This window comes from Carassius gibelio, chromosome A24, assembly GCF_023724105.1.
Source record: "Carassius gibelio isolate Cgi1373 ecotype wild population from Czech Republic chromosome A24, carGib1.2-hapl.c, whole genome shotgun sequence".
Taxonomy (NCBI): Eukaryota; Metazoa; Chordata; class Actinopteri; order Cypriniformes; family Cyprinidae; genus Carassius; species Carassius gibelio.
The window spans coordinates 24,187,970-24,209,002 of NC_068394.1; positions in this window are offsets into that span (position 1 = coordinate 24,187,970).

Here is a 21,033-nt window from a genome sequence, read left to right on the forward strand (position 1 = left end):
ACTGATGCCAGGGCATGAAGCAGGGCAGCCTTCAGCGTTAGCAACCAAATGCTGGCAGACTGTAGCGGCTCAAGGGCGGGGCTCTTCAGGGCACTTAGCATTTTGGGCAAATCCCATGAAGGGAAGGTAGAGGGATGGTAGAGGTAAGAGGCGGATTCAGCCTACTGTCACCCCTTAGAAAGTGGAAGACCGCACTGTGTCTGCCCACAGACTGGCCCTTGATAAGGGCATGAGAAGCCGTTATGACTGCTACATAGACTTTGAGCGTGGATGGGGAGCATCCCTTAAACTGCAGCTCTTGCAAAAATGACAACACCTCTTGTCAAATCGGTAGTCTGAGGGTTAGACACCAAGTGGAGAAAATAGTCGACTTTAAGGAACAGAGGCGTCTTGGGATATGAGATTCCATCTCAGAAGAAAAGTCCAAGGGATCGCTATCAACAGCTCTGAAAGCCACAGCTGGTTCATCTAAAAAGAGACCAACAGGAGAACCTTGTGTTTCTGTTCCCTTACTCGCCTGTTTACCTGTGGGATCAGAGTGATCAAGGGAAAAGCATAAAGGAAGTTGGGCCAATCGTTTTTAAGAAATAAACTGGGCAGTGAGAGTTGTCTTCTGAGGCAAAGAGGTCTACCTCAGGCTTGCGGAAGATCTCCCAGATCCTCTGAACCGTTTGTGGATGGAGCGTTCACTCCCCTGAGGGAACAATGCTCCTTTGATAAAAGGTCCGCTCCTTGGATCAATTTGCCTGGTATATGTGTTGCCCTCAGCAAGCTCTGATGAGACGCTTCGAGGAGAGGCCTCCCTGAATTATGTAGCATATCAGATTAGCACATGGTGTCCTATTAGGATTGGCAGGCAGAATTGACAGGCTCAACATACTGCTAGCATCTCCAGGCAGTTGATGCGGAAGCCCTTTTGATGCCACGCATGGGATGGAACTTGTGGTTTCAACCAGCGCTGAAGGGACAGATAGAGAAAGATGGTTTTCAAGATATGTGGGCTTGCATTCTCTTAATTGCTGTAGTTGCACAAACATAGTGTTACTGTTATCAGACTCACTAAACTAAGCTTCCCTTTCGATACTTCACTCATACTGCGTATGGGGAAAAGCTCCTTTTTTCCTCGATACTGAAGCCTTTTTTCAATAACGCAGTGCAACTGCACTGCCATTGGTTTAATCTGTAAACTTTTTAAACCAATGACAGCGCTGCATAGCTGCGCGAGCCTGTGGCAATGCAGCGCGCCAAAGCCCGCCAGAATAAGCGGGGCGAATGGCTATATAAGCAGGCAATCGCCAGAGGAAATCAGATCTTACTCCTTCAGCGACGACTTCACTTCGCTGGATCTTTGCTGAACGCCTTCACCTGGAACGAGCTCCCGCCGTCGAAGAGGCACCGCAGCGGACCAGCTGTGACCGCCGACCACCTGCAGCGCCGGCGTTCTCACGGACAGCCGCTCTTAGCGCCGATCTCGCGCCGCCTGCTTCCCGCTTCCGGCCGCTTCTCAGCGATCTCCTGCCGCCATCTGCGATCACAAAAGAGCTTTTTCCAGCAGTTTTCACCGCTCTAAAAGAGCGTTTCTAACGCCGTTTTAATGGCGGCGGCCATGCCGCGCCACAGCTGTGGCACATGCAGAGCCCAGCTAAAGCGAGCGACCTTGTCTCTTTTGGCGGATCGGGGGACGAGCCGTTTGACGACTCCATGTCACTAGCGGCTTCTGAAACGGAGAACTGGGCCGGTGATTCTGACCCCGCCCACTTGCCGTCACTGGAGCCCATCGACGCCAGAGCTGGGATGGATGCCGAGCTTCTCCGCATCCTCTCCAAGGCCGTTGAGGAACTCCATCTGGAGTGGGCCCCCCCTGAAGAGCCGACACGCAGCAGGCTGGACGAGTGGTACCTGCCAGGACGCCGCCAGGTCCCCCGCCAGCGCTCTGCCCTGTTCTTCCCTGAGGTTCATGATGAGCTTACAAAGTCATGGCGCGCCCCCTACTCGGCCCGCCTACGCACTTCCTCTGCAGCTCTCAGCTCAGTAGATGGCTCTCAGGAGAAAGTCTATGAGCAATTGCCGCCCCTGGACGAGGTCGTGGCTGCTCACCTCTGTCCCCCCGCGGCTGTGGGGTGGAAAAACAAGAGAGCCCTTCCTTCCAAGCCCTGCAGGACGACCTCTGCCATGGCTGGCAGAGCCTACACTTCTGCGGGCCAAGCCGCTTCAGCACTACACACCATGGCCATATTGCAAGTGTTCCAGGCAAAGCTTCTCCGTTCCCTGGATGAGTCTAGCACTAGTGAACCTGCTTTTCGCGACCTCCGCAGCGCCACAGATTTGGCCCTGCGCGCCACGGCCATGGGCAACCTGGTTGGTCTCTTCGGGCCAGCCGTAGAAGGATTTACAGAGCGCTTCACTGCAGCACAGAAGTCGTCCCAAGCCATGCGACACTTCCTGCCCAAGCGCTCCACCTCTGCCCCGAGTCGCCCCAGGACTGCGCCGACTCAGCACCAGAGCAAACCTGTCCCTTCTACCCCCTAGGCGGCGCCCCCTAAAGAGCAGCACCCAGCTCGCACCACTAGGCGCGCTAAACCGCCCAGACGTCAGGGCCCACGGCAAAGGATTGTGCTGGACCCGACGCCCTCTAAATCCTCCTGATAGTTGGGGAATAAAGAGGAAGGCGCAAAGTCCCGCCACGGCCGGACCACCCCAGAAGCTCTCTCGCCTGCCTGCTGTGCGACCTGGGCCCACCGTTGTTGCATCCACGCAAAGCGCCGTTTTTATGGCGAACACAATAACTATTTCACATTTTCAAAAAGAGAGCAGTTTTCCTCTTCCACACTCGTCAGTGTTCAGGCCCCTAATCAGCGGCCTGCCATCCGACACTATCCAGCCTCTTGTCACGCGGGCCGAGGCCTGGCAGGCCATCCCCGGAGTGTCCAAGTGGGTGTTGGGGATAATAAAACACGGCTACTCACTGCAGTTCACCTGAAGACCCCCGCGTTTTCGCGGGGTGATTCCCACCTCGGTAGAGCCAGACGACGCTCAGGTCCTCCACACCGAAGTGATGACGCTGTTAAGGAAGGGAGCCATAGAGGTAGTTCCTCCCTCAGAAAGCAGATCGGGGTTCTACAGCCGTTATTTCCTTGTCCCCAAGAAAGATGGCGGGCTCAGACCCATCTTAGACCTCAGGCACCTGAACCTCTCCCTCATGAAACAGAAGTTCAGGATGTTGACATTGAAGCAGATCCTCACGCAGATTTGCCCCGAGGACTGGTTCTTCTCGCTGGACCTGAAAGATGCTTACTTTCACATCCAGATAGCATGAAGTGCATGAACGAGGCGCTTTCCCCTCTGAGACAGATGGGAATCCGCCTGAACTATCTCGACGACTGGCTTATTCTAGCCCAGTCACGAACCGAGCTAGACCACAACAGATCCGTGCTCCTGAGCCACTTAGAGTGCCTAGGACTCAGGGTCAATTTCGCCAAGAGCTCACTGCTCCCCAGCCCTGGAGCCTTGGATGAACCTTGTTTGGATCAGTCGTGGAGTACCCCTACAGGCGGTTTCCAGAAGGATTGTGCTCTCAACAGATGCGTCCAACCTGGGTTGGGGTGCTCTGTGTGAGGGCAGACCAGCCTTCGGCTCGTGGTCACACGAGGAAAGCCATCTCCATATCAACTGCCTCGAGATGCTGGCAGTGGAACGAGCCCTTCAATCCTTTCAGGCGATCCTGGAAGGGCGCCACATCCTAGTCCAGTCGGACAGCATGACAGTGGCGTCCTACATAAATCACCAAGGCGGCCTTTCGTCCAGCCGCCTCTGTGCACTGGCAAAGCGCCTCTTGGAATGGGCATTACCCAGGTTGCGATTGCTCAAGGCGACACACATACCTGGCAAGACGAAACTGGGAGCAGACATGCTTTCACGGAGCAATGTCCCCTCGGACGAGTGGATGCTCCGTCCCCAGACGGTTCTCAAAATCTGGGAGATTTTCGGGAAGGCAGAGGTCGACCTCTTCACCTCAGAAAGCAACTCTCATTGCCCAACTTATTTTTCAAAGGAAACAGATGCGCTGGCCCACAAATGGCCCAGCCTCCTTTATGCTTTTCCCCCGATTGCTCTGATCCCTCAGGTCATCAGACGAGTCAGGGAAGATGGGCACAGAGTCCTCCTAGTGGCCCCACTCTGGAGGAGCCAAGTTTGGTCCTCGGAGCTTCTCAGGCTTTCCATGAAAGCCCCATGGCCGATCCCCCTGAGGCGTGACCTCCTCTCTCAGGCGAACTGGACAATCTGGCATCCACAGCCAGAACTCTGGGCTCTGCATGTATGGTCCCTCGATGGGAGCCTCTGTGCCTCCCCGGGGACGTGCTACACACCATTGCTCAGACAAGAGCCCCGTCTACAAGACGCCTCTACGCCCAGAAATGGTCAGTCTTTGTTGACTGGTGCTTAGCACAAAACAAAGACCCTGTTGAGTGTGACGTATCTCCGATACTGTCATTTCTCCAAGAGCGTCTAGAGAAGGGTCTCACCCCTTCCACGCTCAAGGTTTACGTAGCAGCCATCGCAGCATTTCATGCTCCTATTGCTGGCCAATCAGTGGGTCGAAACAGCCTCATTGTGCGTTTCTTGAGAGGTGCTAGGCGGTTGAAGCCCCCACGTCCTCTCACCGTTCCCACTTGGGACCTTCACACGGTCTTTGGAGCACTCAAAGGACCTCCCTTTGAACCGCTGCAGTCAGCTGACCTTCGGCCCCTAATGCTCAAAACCGCTCTGCTACTTGCTCTAGCATCGGTCAAGCGTGTTGGCGATTTGCAGGCTCTCTCGGTGGGCCCTGCATGCCTTGAGTTTGGGCCCAATGACTCTAATGTCATTTTAAAACCCAAGCATGGCTACGTACCTAAAGTGCTCTCGACGCCATTCAGAGCACAGGTAATGTCCCTCTCAGCTCTGCCTCCGTTGTCAGGTGAGCGGGAGCTGGAGTTACTCTGCCCAGTGAGGGCTTTAAGGATATACATTAAGAAGTCACAGCCGTTCAGGCAATCTGACCAGCTTTTTGTCTGCTTTGGTGGCCGCACCAAGGGGTCTTCGGTCTCAAAGCAACGCCTCTCGCGTTGGATTGTTGAAGCTATCGCTCTATGTTACTCCTCTATGGGCCTTGAGTGCCCCATAGGAGTAAGAGCCCACTCTACTAGAGGGATGGCCTCTTCATGGGCCTGGTCTAGTGGTGTCTCTATCATGGACATCTGTGAGGCAGCCGGCTGGTCCTCGCCGTCCACTTTTGTCAGATTCTATAACTTGGATATCCCGACCTTGCATGCTCGGGATCTTTCGGTTTGATATGATGGCCTCTAGCAGACTCCGTCATCATACCACCTCCAGGGAGCTAGCTCCCTCTTAGCAGTGTAGCGTCAAGGGTTTGATGGCTCCGGCCCTCTCACTCATCCTCTGGACCCCAGGGTGTTCAAGATGAGTCTTATCGTTCCCTTCCGTGGCACGGCGCTGTTGAATTCGTTCCCCATATGCAGTATGAGTGAAGTATCGAAAGGGAACGTACTCGGTTACGAACGTAACCTCGGTTCCCTGAGATACGGAACGAGTACTGAGTTATATGCCGTGCCACGAGGCTGCTGGTTCAGTGTCGTCGCTTCAGTCGTATGACCTGATTTCCTCTGGCGATTGCCTGCTTATATAGCCATTCGCACCGCTCATTCTGGCGGGCTTTGGCGTGCTGCATCGCCACTGGCTCGCGCAGCTACGTAGCGCTGTCATTGGTTTAAAAAAAAGTTTACAGATTAAACCAATGGCAGTGCAGTTGCACTGCGTTGTTGAAAAAAGGCTTCAGTACGCAGTACTCGTTCCGTATCTCAGGGAACTGAGGCTACGTTCGTAACCGAGTACGTTCTTGCACTTAAAAGCTCTTACATAGCTTCATGAGCATAAAGCTCCCAATACATTAAGATCTGTCTTTGTTGCAAATACATTCTCTTACAGAGAAAGAACAGTTTCAATATATGGGCTTGCATTCTCTTCATTTGCTTAGTTGCACTTAAATATTGTTGGCAAAGTTACTTTTAAAAGTAACGCATTACAATATTGCGTTACTTCTGATAAAAGTAACTAATTATGTTACTTAGAATTTTTTTGATACATATATATGAGCATGGCTTTATTATTTTAAATATAATAAGTTCTATTCCTTTCATACCAAAAAGTGTAATGAATATACCTCAAGCTGAAGGAAAAGTAAATTAATGTCTGTACAGTAGAACACAGGAGAAGAAGGTTCAACATTATTCAGCAATAAAAATACAATGAAGCAAAATTGTTAGTTTATCTAAAGTCATTTTTGCTTATTAATATGGTTGAAAGGGATCATTGAAGGACAGATAATAAAATTAGATTAGATACATTTGTGTTATTTAACTTTTAATTATGGCAGGTTTGCAATATGAACTGCTCGTTTTGTCTGGTCAGAGGAGAACTGGTCCCCTGACTGAGCCTGGTTTCTCCAAGGTTTTTTCTCCATTCTGTCACCGATGGAGTTTGGGTTCCTTGTCGCCTCTGGCTTGCTTAGTTGGGGACACTTCATTTACAGCGATATTGTTAACTTAAGACTGCAGATGATTGCACAGATAATATTTAAACTGAAATGAGATGATAACATCACTGAATTCAATGATGAACTGCCTTTAACTGTCATTTTGCTTCATTGACACACTGTCCTAATTAATGTTGTTCAGTTGCTTTGACACAATCTTTTTTGTTTAAAGCTCTATATAAATAAAGGTGATTTGACTTGACTAACAAAGTGTTCATGTTACCAGAAGCACTACACAAATTGTCTTGTGCTTAGCTCTAAACTAACTTCATGAGCATAAAACTCCTAACACATTCAAATCTGTCTTTCTGCATTGCAAATAACATTTATTTTCTTATGGTACAAACATCTTTCATGTGGGATAGCTTTAGAATAAACATTGCATGAACCGTCTTTCTCTAACACAGAAAAAGGATTTCAGCATATGTGAGCTTGCGTTCACTTCATTTGCTTAGTTGCACTTATATGTTACTTTTAGCAGAAGTACTAAACTAAGCATCTTGTGCTTAGAAGCTCCAGTCTAACTTCAAGAGCATAAAACTCTAAACACATTAAAGTCTGTCTTTCTGCATTGGAAATAACATTTCATTTCACATGTTTGAAACTTCTTCCATGTAAGTAAGTAAGTAAGTAAAATTTATTTATATAGCACATTTATCACAGCAAAGCTGACCAAAGCGCTGAACATAGTCAAAGATAAACATAAAATAAACAGAACAAAACAGATTATACAGTAAAACAATAGAACATAGATAAAATTCAATTTAAAATGCCTGGGAATAAAGATATGTTTTCAACTTCATTTTAAAAGTTGTGATAGATGGTGCAAGGCGAATGTCCAGTGGAAGTTGGTTCCAGAGACGAGGGGCCGCAATAGAAAAAGCCCTATCACCCTTCGTTTTTTTAAGCATGATCATGTCAGGGATACGCAGGACTCAGATGCAGGTAACAGAGTTTATTAGCCCTCACTGGGCAAACAGGAAAAACAAAAGAATGGCTACTCCTCAGAGCAGAGCAAAAAGAAGAAACACTGACAGCAGAACACATGAGCTGTCAAAACAAAACCCATGTGTTCTGAGACTAGACACACAGACAACAAGACAAAAATATAGCAACACAGACCTAAGTCATGACAGTACCCCCCCCCCTCCAGCAGCGCCACCAGGCGCAACCAGGAGGGTCTCACCTTGTCGCCGGCGGAAGTCCTCAATCAGAGTCTGGTCCAGAATATCCCGAGCCGGAATCCAACTTTTCTCCTCAGGACCGTAGCCCTCCCAGTCCACTAGATACTGGAAACCCCCACCACGGCGTCTAGCATCCAAAAGCTTTCTCACAGTGTAAACAGGAGTACCATCCACTAGACGAAGGGGGGGGGGGTATGGGGGAAGAGACAATGGGATTAAGGGGGGACCTAAACACAGGCTTAACCCTGGACACGTGAAAGACAGGGTGAACCCGACCAAGCGTGGGAGGAAGCTTGAGCCGCACTGCCACCGGACTCAGGACCTTGGTGATGCCACATGGCCCAATAAACCTGGGTGCCAGCTTACGAGAAGGCACCCGGAGAGGCAGGTCTTTGGTGGAAAGCCATACCTTCTGTCCGCAAACGTACTGGGGAGCCGGAGTCCGGTGACGGTCAGCCGCCAATTTGATCCGTCTGGAAGCCCGGGCCAAGGCCTCCTCAGCCCTCCTCCAGGTGCGCCGACACCTACGGACAAAGGCCAAGGCAGACGGGACCGCAGCTTCGGGTTCCTGTGCAGGGAAAAGGGGTGGTTGATAGCCAACAGAACATTGAAAAGGAGACATACCCGTAGACACCACCGGGAGGGAATTGTGGGCATATTCAACCCACGACAACTGCTGACTCCAGGAGCTCGGACTCTGTGATGCTAGGCAGCGGAGAGCACGCTCAAGATCCTGGTTGGCTCGCTCGGCCTGCCCATTGGTCTGGGGGTGGAAACCTGAAGACAGACTCGTAGAGGCCCCGATCTGTCTACAGAACTCTCTCCAAAACCGGGAGACGAATTGTGGTCCTCTGTCGGAGACCACATCAACCGGAAGACCATGAATCCGGAAGACGTGGTCCACGACCACCTGAGCTGTCTCCTTGGCGGAGGGGAGTTTGGGTAAGGGGATAAAATGGGCCGCCTTGGAGAAGCGGTCCACCACCGTCAGAATAACAGTGTTACCTCTTGACGGGGGAAGGCCAGTGACGAAATCAAGGGCCAGATGTGACCATGGACGAGAGGGAATGGGTAGAGGCTGTAACAGACCAACAGGAGACTGGTTAGAAGTCTTATTCTTAGCACAAACTGAGCAAGCCAACACAAACTGCCTGACATCTTGGACCATGGATGGCCACCAAAATCACTGACGGATGGCAGCCAGCGATCTCCGAACCCCTGGATGACAGGCAACTCTGGACTCATGACCCCACCGAAGGACCTCAGGACGCAGCGCAGCCGGTACAAACAACCGACCCCCCTGACACCCCCTTGGGACCTCCCCCTCCCGCACGGCCTCCCTTACCCATCGTTCGACATCCCAAGAAAGGGACCCCACCACCACCTCTCTGGAGAGAATGGTACTGGGGCTCACCTCCTCACCGGGATTCTCCAACAAACGAGAAAGGGCATCAGGTTTAACATTCTTTGATCCTGGCCGATACGAGAGGGAGAAATTAAACTGCCCCAAAAAAAGTGCCTAGCGGGCCTGGCGGGCATTCAACCTCTTGGCTGAACGGATATACCCCAAATTCTTGTGATCCGTCCAGACCAAGAAGGGCAACGCTGTGCCCTCCAACCAGTGGCGCCACTCCCCCAAGGCTAGCCTGACTGCCAGCAGCTCCCTGTTACCCATGTCATAGTTTCGCTCGGCTGGGCTCAGACGGTGAGAAAAGAAGGCACAAGGATGCACCTTCCCATCCTTGGGGGACCGCTGGGACAGGACCGCGCCTACCCCGACATCAGAAGCATCCACCTCAACAATGAATTGCCGTTCCGGATCTGGGAGACAAAGAACAGGAGCAGAGATGAAACGGGACTTGAGAGCACCAAAGGCCTCCTGAGCTTGTACATTCCATATGAACGATACCTTAGGAGAGGTGAGTGCAGTTAAGGGTGCAGCAACCAGGCTAAAGTTCCTGATAAATCGCCTATAGAAGTTGGCGAACCCCAAGAACCGCTGCAACGCCTTCCGTGAGTCAGGGGTTGGCCACTCGGCCACGGCCCTTACCTTAGCGGGATCGGCCTAGATCCCCTACGTCGAGATAATATGCCCCAGGAACGAAACCGACTTGGCATGGAACACGCACTTCTCCGCCTTGACGTACAGCTGGTTCTCCAGCAGCCGTTGTAGCACCTGACGGACATGTTGAGTGTGGACCTGCAATGAGGGAGAGAAGATGAGAATATCATCAAGGTACACAAAGACAAATCTGTTCACCATGTCTCTCAACACATCGTTCACCAGGGCCTGGAAGACAGCTGGGGCATTAGTAAGCCCAAAGGGTAGGACCCGGTATTCAAAGTGTCCCGTCGGGGTGTTAAATGCTGTCTTCCACTCATCCCCCTCACATATACGGATCAAGTGGTAGGCATTACGGAGGTCTAGCTTGGTAAAGACCTTGGCTCCCTGTAACAACTCAAAGGCTGATGACATCAAAGGCAGAGGATACCGGTTTCTTACAGTGATGTCATTGAGGCCACGGTAGTCAATGCAGGGTCGCAGGGAGCCATCCTTCTTAACAAAGAAGAACCCAGCCCCAGCAGGTGAGGAAGAGGGCCGGATGAGGCCGGCATTTAAAGAGTCCTGAATATACTTGTCCATGGCCTCTCTCTCAGGACCAGACAGGGAATACAAACGACCCTTGGGCGGAGAAGTGCCTGGGAGGAGGTCGATGGCGCAGTCATACGGCCGATGAGGAGGCAGGGATGTGGCCCGGGACTTGCTGAAGACCTGACAAAGATCACGGTACCCCTCCGGGACCCCGGCAAGATCACCCTCCTCAACCTGAAAAACAGGAGACACAGAGCCAGGAGACAAAGCAGAACCAAGACAAGACGCAAGACATGACTGACTCCAAGAGAACACAGAATTGCCGGACCAATCCACATGAGGGTTGTGCTGCACCAGCCACGGGTGCCCATGGACAACAGGAGCACCTGGGGAATCTAGGAGGTACAACTCAATTACCTCACGGTGATTGCCGGACACAGTCAAACTTACAGGGGTAGTGGAATGGGTGATGGAAGAGATGAGGAGACCATTTAGGGAGCGAACAGAAATAGGAGAAGGAAGAGGAATAGTAGGAATACCCCACCGTGCTGCAACAGAGGCATCCAGGAAATTGCCCTCAGCACCAGAGTCAACAAGTGCAGAACAGGAATGAAACGAGTCCTTGTGCTGAATCGAGACCTTTAACATGGTACGAGAGATGGAGGAGTCGACATGAGGAGTAGCACCCACCAGGATCCCCCGGACTACTGATGGGCTCTGGCTTTTAACGGGCACTGGATAGCTCGATGGCCCGGCTTCCCGCAGTACAGACACAGGCCCCGAATCAGACGATCCTGCTTCTCTTTAGGGGTGAGGCGAAGACGCCCCACTTGGCTCAGGGTCTGTTGACGGTGACAAGGAGGTGGAAGCACTACTAGGAGCGCCCTCCACCAGCATCCAGGAGGACTAAGCACCACGCCGCTGATGTCTATGCTGAAGGCGCCCCTCCACACGGAGGGCCAGATCCATGAGGGTGTCAAGACTCTGAGGTAGATCTTGAGTGGCGATCTCATCCTGGATGTCATCATCCAAACCTTCCCGAAACCTTGCACGCAAAGCTGCCTCATTCCAGTCACAGGAGGCTGCCAGAGTTCTGAACTGGATGGAGTAATCGGTGACTGATTGCCTGCCCTGGCTCAACCGCGCTAACTGGGCAGCTGCCTCATCGCCCTGAGCAGAGTGGTCAAACAGTTTGATCATCTCTGCTCGGAAGCCTTGGAAAGTGGCACAGAATGGAGCACGGGCATCCCACACAGCTGTTGCCCAGTCCCGGGCCTTTCTTTTCAAGAGGGTGATCACGAATGCGACTTGGGACTCCTCGGTAACATAGCACCGAGGCTGGAGGGCGAAGACCAGAGAACATTGGGACAGAAAGGCACGGCAGGAGTTAGGGTCCCCATCATATGGCGGTGGACAATTGGCATGGGGTTCAGGCTCAGCACGAGTAGCCGATCTGCTGGCCAAGGCTTCAAGCTGGAGCCTCTGAATCTGGAGATTGAGGTCCGCTACTTGGGCTGTGAGGCCCTCAACCTCCCTTTAGGTGGTAGTCAACTGGCTGGAATGCTGTCCCAGAAGAATGCCTTGTTGACTGACTGCGACTCTTACTTGGTCTGCACCTGCTGAATCCATCGTGGACAGACCGTTCTGTCAGGGATACGCAGGACTCAGATGCAGGTAACAGAGTTTATTAGCCCTCACTGGGCAAACAGGAAAAACAAAAGAATGGCTACTCCTCAGAGCAGAGCAAAAGAAATCTCTCAGCGGGGACCAGTCCAAGCGTCTTCTGTGACGCAACGTCAAATCACATCCACCAGAGCGTCGTTGGGGACGCAACGTCAAGTCACACCAAAATCCCTGAAGGAAAGGACAGAGTGCAGAGAGGAGCTGGTGGTCAGGTCTCAGAAGATCCAACAGAAAGGTGAGGCAGGGACCGGAGGCAGAACCAGTCTAGACTGACCGGAACAGTACCAGGGGGAAAAAACACAAATCCAAAAACACGACAAGGCAGGACTAGGCAGACAGGTTGAAACAATCACACTCAAAGCACAAAACAATCACAACGGTCTGACAATAGACAGAGCATGAGAGGAACTAAAATATTAAGGAGAGCTAATGAGGAAGGAGTGGCTACAGGTGTGACGGAACACAGGGAATTAAGGGTAATGAGAGGGAGGGGGAAGAAACACTGACAGCAGAACACATGAGCTGTCAAAACAAAACCCATGTGTTCTGAGACTAGACACACAGACAACAAGACAAAAATATAGCAACACAGACCTAAGTCATGACAGATCGAGGGACAACTAAAAGAGCTCTATCAGAAGATCTGGAGGATGAAACAGGAATAAGATGATCTGAGAGATAAGATGGGCTTGACCATTAAGAGCTTTAAAAACAAGCAACAAAATTTTAAATTGAATTCTAAAATAGACAGGAAGCCAATGAAAAGAGGCTAAAACTGGTGTAATGTGATCTGTTTTCTTTGCCCCAGTCAACAGCCTTGCAGCAGCATTGTGTACCATCTGCAAGCGTGCAATGGAAGACTGAGGAAGACCCAAATATAATGAATTAATTATATTAATTAATATAATTATGAAATAACAGTAGTCAAGGCGGGAGGTAATAAAAGCATGAATGACTTTCTCCAGGTCATTAAAAGTTAAAAATGATTTCAGTCTTGAGATTATCCGTAACTGATAAAAACTGTTCTTGACAACTGTATTAATTTGTTTAGTTAAACAAAGTTCAGAGTCCAGAATGACACCAAGATTTCTGACCTGGGAGGAGACTGAGGGGAAATGCTTGCCAAGCTCATTGATGAGACCACTTCTCAACTTAGGGGGGCCAAAGACAATTACTTCCGTTTTATTTTCATTAAGTCTAAGAAAGCTATTGGAAAGCCATTTCTTGATATCTCCTAGGCAGGCCAATAAAGGTTGAATGGTATCACCAGCTTTCAATGGTATGTACAACTGGGTATCATCAGCATATAAATGAAATGAAACATTGTGTCTCCTAATAATGTCTCCCAAAGGTCACATTTATAAATTAAAAAGGAGTGGCCCTAAAATGGATCCTTGAGGGACTCCACAGATAATAGGAGCAACAGATGAAGAAAACTTACCTAACTCTACAGAAAAAGACCTGTCTCTAAGATATGAATTAAACCACTGCAAAGCAATACCCCCAATACCAAACAAATTTTCTAACCGGTAGAGAAGAATATCATGATCAACTGTATCAAAAGCAGCTGTAAGATCAAGAAGCAGCAGAACTGAGTTTTTACCACTATCCACTGCAAGCAAAATGTCATTGAATACTTTAAGCAAAGCGGACTCAGTGCTATGATGGGCAGAGAAACCAGATTGGAGAGGTTCTGTTAATTTAGCTGCATTTAAAAAGGAAATCAATTGTGAATATACAACTTTCTCCAAAAGTTTTGATAAAAATGAAAGCTTAGAAACAGGCCGATAATTATCAAGGCAATTTTCCTCCAAACCCTGTTTCTTAAGCAAAGGTTGAACTACAGCATGCTTAAAACATTTCGGGACTACCCCAAGACGAGACGAGACGAGTTAATCAATGACTGAATGGAAGTCCCGATTTCAGAAAAAGAGGCCTTAATAATCTCAGAAGGATTGACATCAAGTGAAGTGGCAGTTTTCTTCATCTTATTGACCAAATCACAGAGTTCCCTCAAAGAAACATTTTGAAAACAAGAAAAGGAAGCCGGACTTGCCAGCGAAAACAGTGACAGATCTGATGACTGCAAGGTAAAAGAGGAGTGAATAGCTAACACTTTTTCTGAAAAAAAAACTGTAAAAAAAATTCACAACGTTCAATTGAGGGTTCAACATGAAACTGACAACCTGGTGTAACAGATATGCAGGTCAGCGATTCATGGGTTAAATTCTGTTTTATAAATTCAGACTGTTGGTACTAAATGCCAGCCTGGCTGGACTTAAATTACTTTACGATACCCATGCGAGCTTCAAAGAAGAAACGAAAACCCCCAACCCAAATTCCTCCAACACACTGGAGACAAAGGAAACCTTTTTGTATAAGTTCCTTACTTTCATTTTATTATTAATATGTATTTTAATTATGTTTTTGGATTGCATAAAATGGTTAATCCTTGTTATGTGAAGAGTATAAGTTGCAAGCTCATACTTTAGGAAATGTCTCTCCTCACTTTAACCTTCTCAAAGAGAGCCATGTTTCTGCAACCCCCACTTTTGCAGGTTGTAAAAGTTACGACCACACAGGACAGGAGAGAAGCCAAGTCACTGGCTTCTTTTGAACAATGCATTCTATGGAATGTATTCATTAACTTTCTGTTTTCATGTTTTATAAATGTATTACGTATTCCCTTTTGGTACATTTAGATGCTTCCCAACATCTGCAGTGTTATCATGTGTTAAACAAATCTTTAAATGTGTAATTCGATCTAAAAATTAGATCTTTGGTCATATATATATTATGTCTAGTCTTGTTCTAATCGTCATGCTTTGACAGAGCCACTTATCTAAAGTAAAGTAATGAAAAATGTATTATTCTGGAATTACGAACGTGCTAGAATATCCCTGATGAAATCGGACAAGTCCTAAATCATTAGGGTGGGTTGTTCCCAGAGACAAAGGAACTTTCCCGCCGCTTCAGATCGCGGATGTTCATTGGGTGGTTCACGCGAAAAGAGGCGTGAACATCTCAAGCTATAAGAGTCGACCGAACAAGGTCCGCCTCTCTCTTCTGCTCTTCTTCCCGTTCTCCGTTCTCGGACACGTCGCTCCGCGCGGCCTCGGGCCGCGCTCAGCTCTCCTCCCCCCCTCAGCACACGGACTGAGGAGAGGAAAGCCATTTTCATGGCTCATTTGGAAACTTTCATTTTCGTTTCGTTCTTTTCTTTTCTTTACTAAGTTTATTCAACTATTCGCCTCTCCACACAATGAAGACGAATTCTGGAACACTGTTTGTTGAACCTTTCAAATACCGCGCGAAGATGAACGAACACCTCTTTGCAACAAAGGAACACGTGACTCCACGCTCACGCCAAGATCCAGCGCAGCTTGCACGCGCGTCACACGGCCTCCGGCCCACGCGCGCAGTTTTCAAAGGACCACGTGACATCACACGTGCGTCGCCGGTACCACGCTCACCCACTGGGCCATGCAAGTATCGTTTTCTATGGAGATTTAAATGCTGCTTTAAAGTGTTGCTACTATTTGATTCGTTGTTGGTTTCACTAAGGTTTACTGACTGATTTTCATACCTGGGCTCATTCTGTGATCTCTCTCGCTTTCTCCACTTCTCCCTCTCTCTCTCTCTCGCTCTCTCTCTCTCTCTCTTTTATTTGGATTCCGTTATGTCTTGTAAATGTTTATTGTCTGTATTTTCGTACGCATATTTACTCTGTGTGATTTGTAGTTTGATGTATTACTAGTTGAACTATTAAAAACCCATATATAAAATGATTGGCTTGGACTCCACCCCACTCTCATTACGAGTCACTGAAATGTTTTGGTCTTTAGCTACAAGCTTAAATTTAGAAACTAAATTTATCATAATGATAGGATAATGTTTTCATGGCCAGAGAATATTTTTCCTTGAATTATAAAAAGTGATATCTCTATTGAAAACTGATAGGTCAATCTGGCTTGCTGGACAATCCACTGTTTGATTTGCAGTAATTTACAGTAAGAGATATCACAACAACTGATATGAAGAATGGAATATTGACATATTAATGAGTAAATTACAGTGCCCTGTGATTAGTATTGGTATTGGCAATTGAGCTATTTTTCATAATCAATAAAATTAAATGTAACTGTCATCTGAGATATATATTAATCAGATTCTTGATTAATTATTCAAATTCCCTATATATCATTTGAGTTAATTACTATGTAAAACTCATTGTTGTTACACTGGATTAATTATTGAATTAATCGTGGAAAACAGAATTCTAGATCTATGAGAGTGTGTATTAAACAAATCTGAAAAATACTTAGACCTAGCTGATTTTGCAGCTTTCTGAAAGTTAAACAAACATTCTTTGAAAAACTCACAAGACACAGTTAACGAATCCTGTTTCCATTTCCTCTCCGCTTGACGACATGCCCGCCTAAGAGAGCGAGCATTGTCATCGAGCCAATAATAAGATTTCTGCCTGGGTGACTTTAACTTAAAAGGTGCAATAACATCTAAAATATTAGAACAATTTGTATAGAGAAGAGAAGTCAGTTCATCAGGCCCAATGGAAGACTCAACAGCATTCAAAATAGATCCTTCAATAGCGTTAGCATGATAGAGTTTACTAAACTGAGGAGGAATAGATGAGTTTATACAGCGAGCGTAATAGCCCAGATGTTTTTCCATAACTGCAGGATTCTCAGTATGGACATTAAAAACAATAGGGCTGTGATCAGAGAAGGAGACATCTTCTATGTTTACATCTTCTACAGCAACACCATTTGTCAAAATAAGGTCCAGAGTGTGACCATGAACATGAGTTGCTCCAATAATATGTTGCATAAAACCAAAAGATTCCAAAATAATACTAAATTCACTGACCAAGGGTCGACCTGGGCTGCACACATGTATATTAAAATCTCCCAATAATAACAGCTGATCATATGATGGCAAGATATGAGTTACAAATTGACAAAAATCTCGTATAAAAGTACTGTCAAAATTAGGTGGCCTATAAATAAGCGCACAGAACACTGCAGTGGAATCAAACTCTAAAACAATACATTGTAACTCAAATGATGCGTAAGTCCCGACAATGGGATGTATGTTAAGGGTTTGTTTAAAAACCATGGCAACTCCACCGCCCTTGCCAGTACATCGTGGTGTACTAATAAAACAACAGTCCGGCGGACACAGTTCTTCAAAAACAGATCACTCACCAGCAGAGGCCCATGTCTCCATTAGGAAAAGTATATCCAACTTATGTCCGGTATAAAAGTCATTTAAAATAAAAGTCTTGTTGCACACGGACCTAGCATTGACTAGGGCCATGCTGAGATGAGACTGTAGTTCCGGGTTCCGGTCCAATTGAATAAAATCCAGTTGGCGAAGATTTTAATGTTTCACTCCTCTCCGGCGAAGTCGTAAACGTGAGGTTGAAGAATCACCGAAGACGGGAAGATGAAAATCATATATATAATCCCAGGAGCGTCGCGCCAGGTTATGACCCTCCAAATGTGTTGTATCCAGGGAAAACTGGGTTGAGAATTGTAAGGTGGAAGCAATCGCCCGTCTAATTCTCACTCGAACACCGCCTTGACAACCTCTCTTTCTGCGGCGTTTCCGTACAAGAGGAACACAGCAGGGTAGTTAGTAGACGCACTCTGACGCAGGATGATTGGAAGAGGGTTGAGAGCGAGTGTAGAGAACTGGGCAGTTTCTCAGGTAACCAGCTTCCATACAACATTTAATGTTAAGTAGGGCTTGGCGATCGTAGGTCAGCACTGAGTCTACATGATACCAGTGCAACACCACACAGAGAACAAACAGTACAGGTACCACAGACTGAAACACACAAGAGAGACGGCATGCCGACTGCACTGGCGCCATCTTTTAGACCAGAACGACTCTGACTCTAAAGTGTAGGCAAGTTGTTGTCTTATCATTGCATAAATCAACTTTCTCTAACAGGGAATGAAGGATTTCAGGATGTGTGGGCTAGCATTCTCTTCATTTGATTAGTTGCATTTGCTTAGTGATACAGTTACCAGAAGCACTACACTAAGTGTCTCTTGTGCTTAGAAGCTCAAACCTGTATCTTCATGAGCATAAAACTCAAACACATTAAAGTCTGTCTTTCTGCATTGCAAATAACATTTAATTTCACATGTTTGATTTTTCTTTCATGCGGGGAAGTTTTAGTCTTAAAACTGCATAAACCAATTTTCTCAGAGAATAAAGGATTTCAGTACATGTGGGCTTTGCATTCTCTTCATCTGCTTAGTTGCATTTGCTTAGTGTTACTGTTACCAGTGCTTAGAAGCTCTAACCTAACTTCATGAGCATAAAACTCCTGACACATTCAAATCTAACATAAAATGTTTTCTTAGGATAATTTTCTTATTCTTATTATTTATTCCTCAAAATTTTCATCACGGTTTTGGGGGATTTGGGGGCCCATAACATGCTCAAAACCTCTTCAAAATTGACATACACCTTGGAATCTGCGGCCATTAGGGCCTGGCAGAGACTGATACACGGTCGTGGCACAGGGGCTCTACAGCGCTCCCTTGAATACGGAGTGCCATATATCATACATACCTGCATGTATACATATGAAACTTGGTATTAGGGATGTGCGATTTGGGGAAAATATCTAATTGCAATTTTTTTGAAAGATTTTCCGATTTGATTTGCGATTTTACATTTGCAAAGTCAAGCTTCAGCTCAATATTGTCCATAATGTGCAACACAGTATGAGTATCATTACCCTGCTGAAAAAAAAAATCTTACAGTTTCCATTAAACCATTTCAAAATTATTTTTTGTTTTAGGCATTAATTCCAATAGGAATTACTGTTGTTCTGTTGGTTGCCATCTGCCATATTACATCCCACCAATAGAATCCATCAAATAGACACCATTATAGTTTACAAGTTAACCAATACAATTCGGTCCCACTTTATATTAGGTGGCCTTCACTACTATGTACTTACATAAAAAAATAAGTACAATGTACTTCTTGTGTTCATATTGTATTGTAAAACACTTTTGCTGCTATTGAGGTGGGATAGGGGTAAGTTTAAGGGTGGGTTAAGGTGTAAAGTATGGGTCAACAGTGTAATTATAAATGTAATTACAGAAATTTAAATCCAGATGTTATAACATGTAGTTTTTTATATAAGTACAATGTATGTACACAATAAGTACATTGTACTAAATTATTAATTAAAATGTAAGTACATAGTAGTTAAGGCCACTATAAAGTGGGTCCCCCTGAAATGCATTCAATTTTCAATTGTGTTTTGGGAGGGGTCTTATATATTTTTTTATTTTATTTTTCAGCAGGCAAGATTATAATGGTATAAAAACTTTTACAGGAATAACTTAATTACTGAATTTCACTGGAAAGATTTGTTTATTTTTTTATAAATAAAGAAATGTATTTCTTTAGTCAATTTTTTAACTATTGCATACTGTATGTAACATTCTATTTGGGATTTTAAGAACAACTGGTTCTTAAACTGGAAAATGTGCTGAATGTTTCATTTCATCCAAGTGATATTAGCAAGCAGTTAGAACAGGCGCGGAGCTGTGGGCTATAGAATGAAATAAAACTACTACTTTGAATAGTTAAACATGGATACTACTTTATGATGTGTATTTTATCTATAACATGGTAGAGCCTCAATGCTCAGGTTTGTCAGTTCACAGCATTCTGAGATCACTAATGCTGAAATAGTGTTTCTGTTGAAATGAAGTGGAAACAAGCCAAAATATGCTAAAAACCATATTTCTCAGTTAGAGAATGTTGCTTCATTCCAGGTTAAATACAAATCTTGCCAAAATGAAAGATTCCTCTGTCTTATGAATAGAAATGCTTTTTGCAAGACAAAAAGACAGTTTTTAATGTGTGAGAATTCCTATGCACATAAACTTATGTTAGGACTTCAATGATCAAGATTGTCAGTTTACAGCTTTCTGAGTCCAGTAATGTTGAAATAGTGCTTCTGTTCAAATGAAGTGAAATCAAGCCCAAATCTGCTCAAAAGCTTGTCTCTCTAATAGAGAAAGCTGTTTCATTCAAAATTCAGTGCAAATCTTGCCAAACTGAAAGATGCTTATGCCATATGAAATACAATGTTTTCTGCAGTGCTGCAAGACAGTTTTTAATGTGTTAGAAGTTATATGCACAAAAACTTATGTTAGGACTTCAATGATCAAGATTGTCAGTTTACAGCTTTCTGAGTCCAGTAATGTTGAAATAGTGCTTCTGTTCAAATGAAGTGAAATCTAGCCAAAATCTGCTCAAAAGCTTGTCTCTCTAATAGAGAAAGCTGTTTCATTCAATATTCAGTGCAAATCTTGCCAAACTGAAAGATGCTTATGCCTTATGAAAAACAATGTTTTTTGCAATGTTGTAAGACAGTTTTTAATGTGTTAGAAGTTATATGCACAAAAACTTATGCTAGGAATACAATGCTCAAGATTGTCAGTTTACATGTTTCTGAGTCCAGTAATGTTGAAATAGTGCTTCTGTTCAAATGAAGAGAAATCAAGCCCAAATCTGTCCAAAAGCTTGTCTCTCTATTAGAAAAAGCTGTTTCATTCAGTATTCAGTGCAAATCTTGCCAAACTGAAAGATGCTTATGCATTATGAAATACAATGTTTTCTGCAATGCTGTAAGACAGTTTTTAATGTGTTAGAAGTTATATGCACAAAAACTAATGTTAGGACTTCAATGATCAAGATTGTCAGTTTACAGCTTTCTGAGTCCAGTAATGTTGAAATAGTGCTTCTGTTCAAATGAAGTGAAATCAAGCCCAAATCTGCTAAAAAGCTTGTCTCTCTAATGGACAAAGCTGTTTCATTCAATATTCAGTGCAAATCTTGCCAAATTGAAAGATGCTTATGCCTTATGAAATACAATGTTTTCTGCAATGCTGTAAGACAGTTTTTAATGTGTTAGAAGTTAT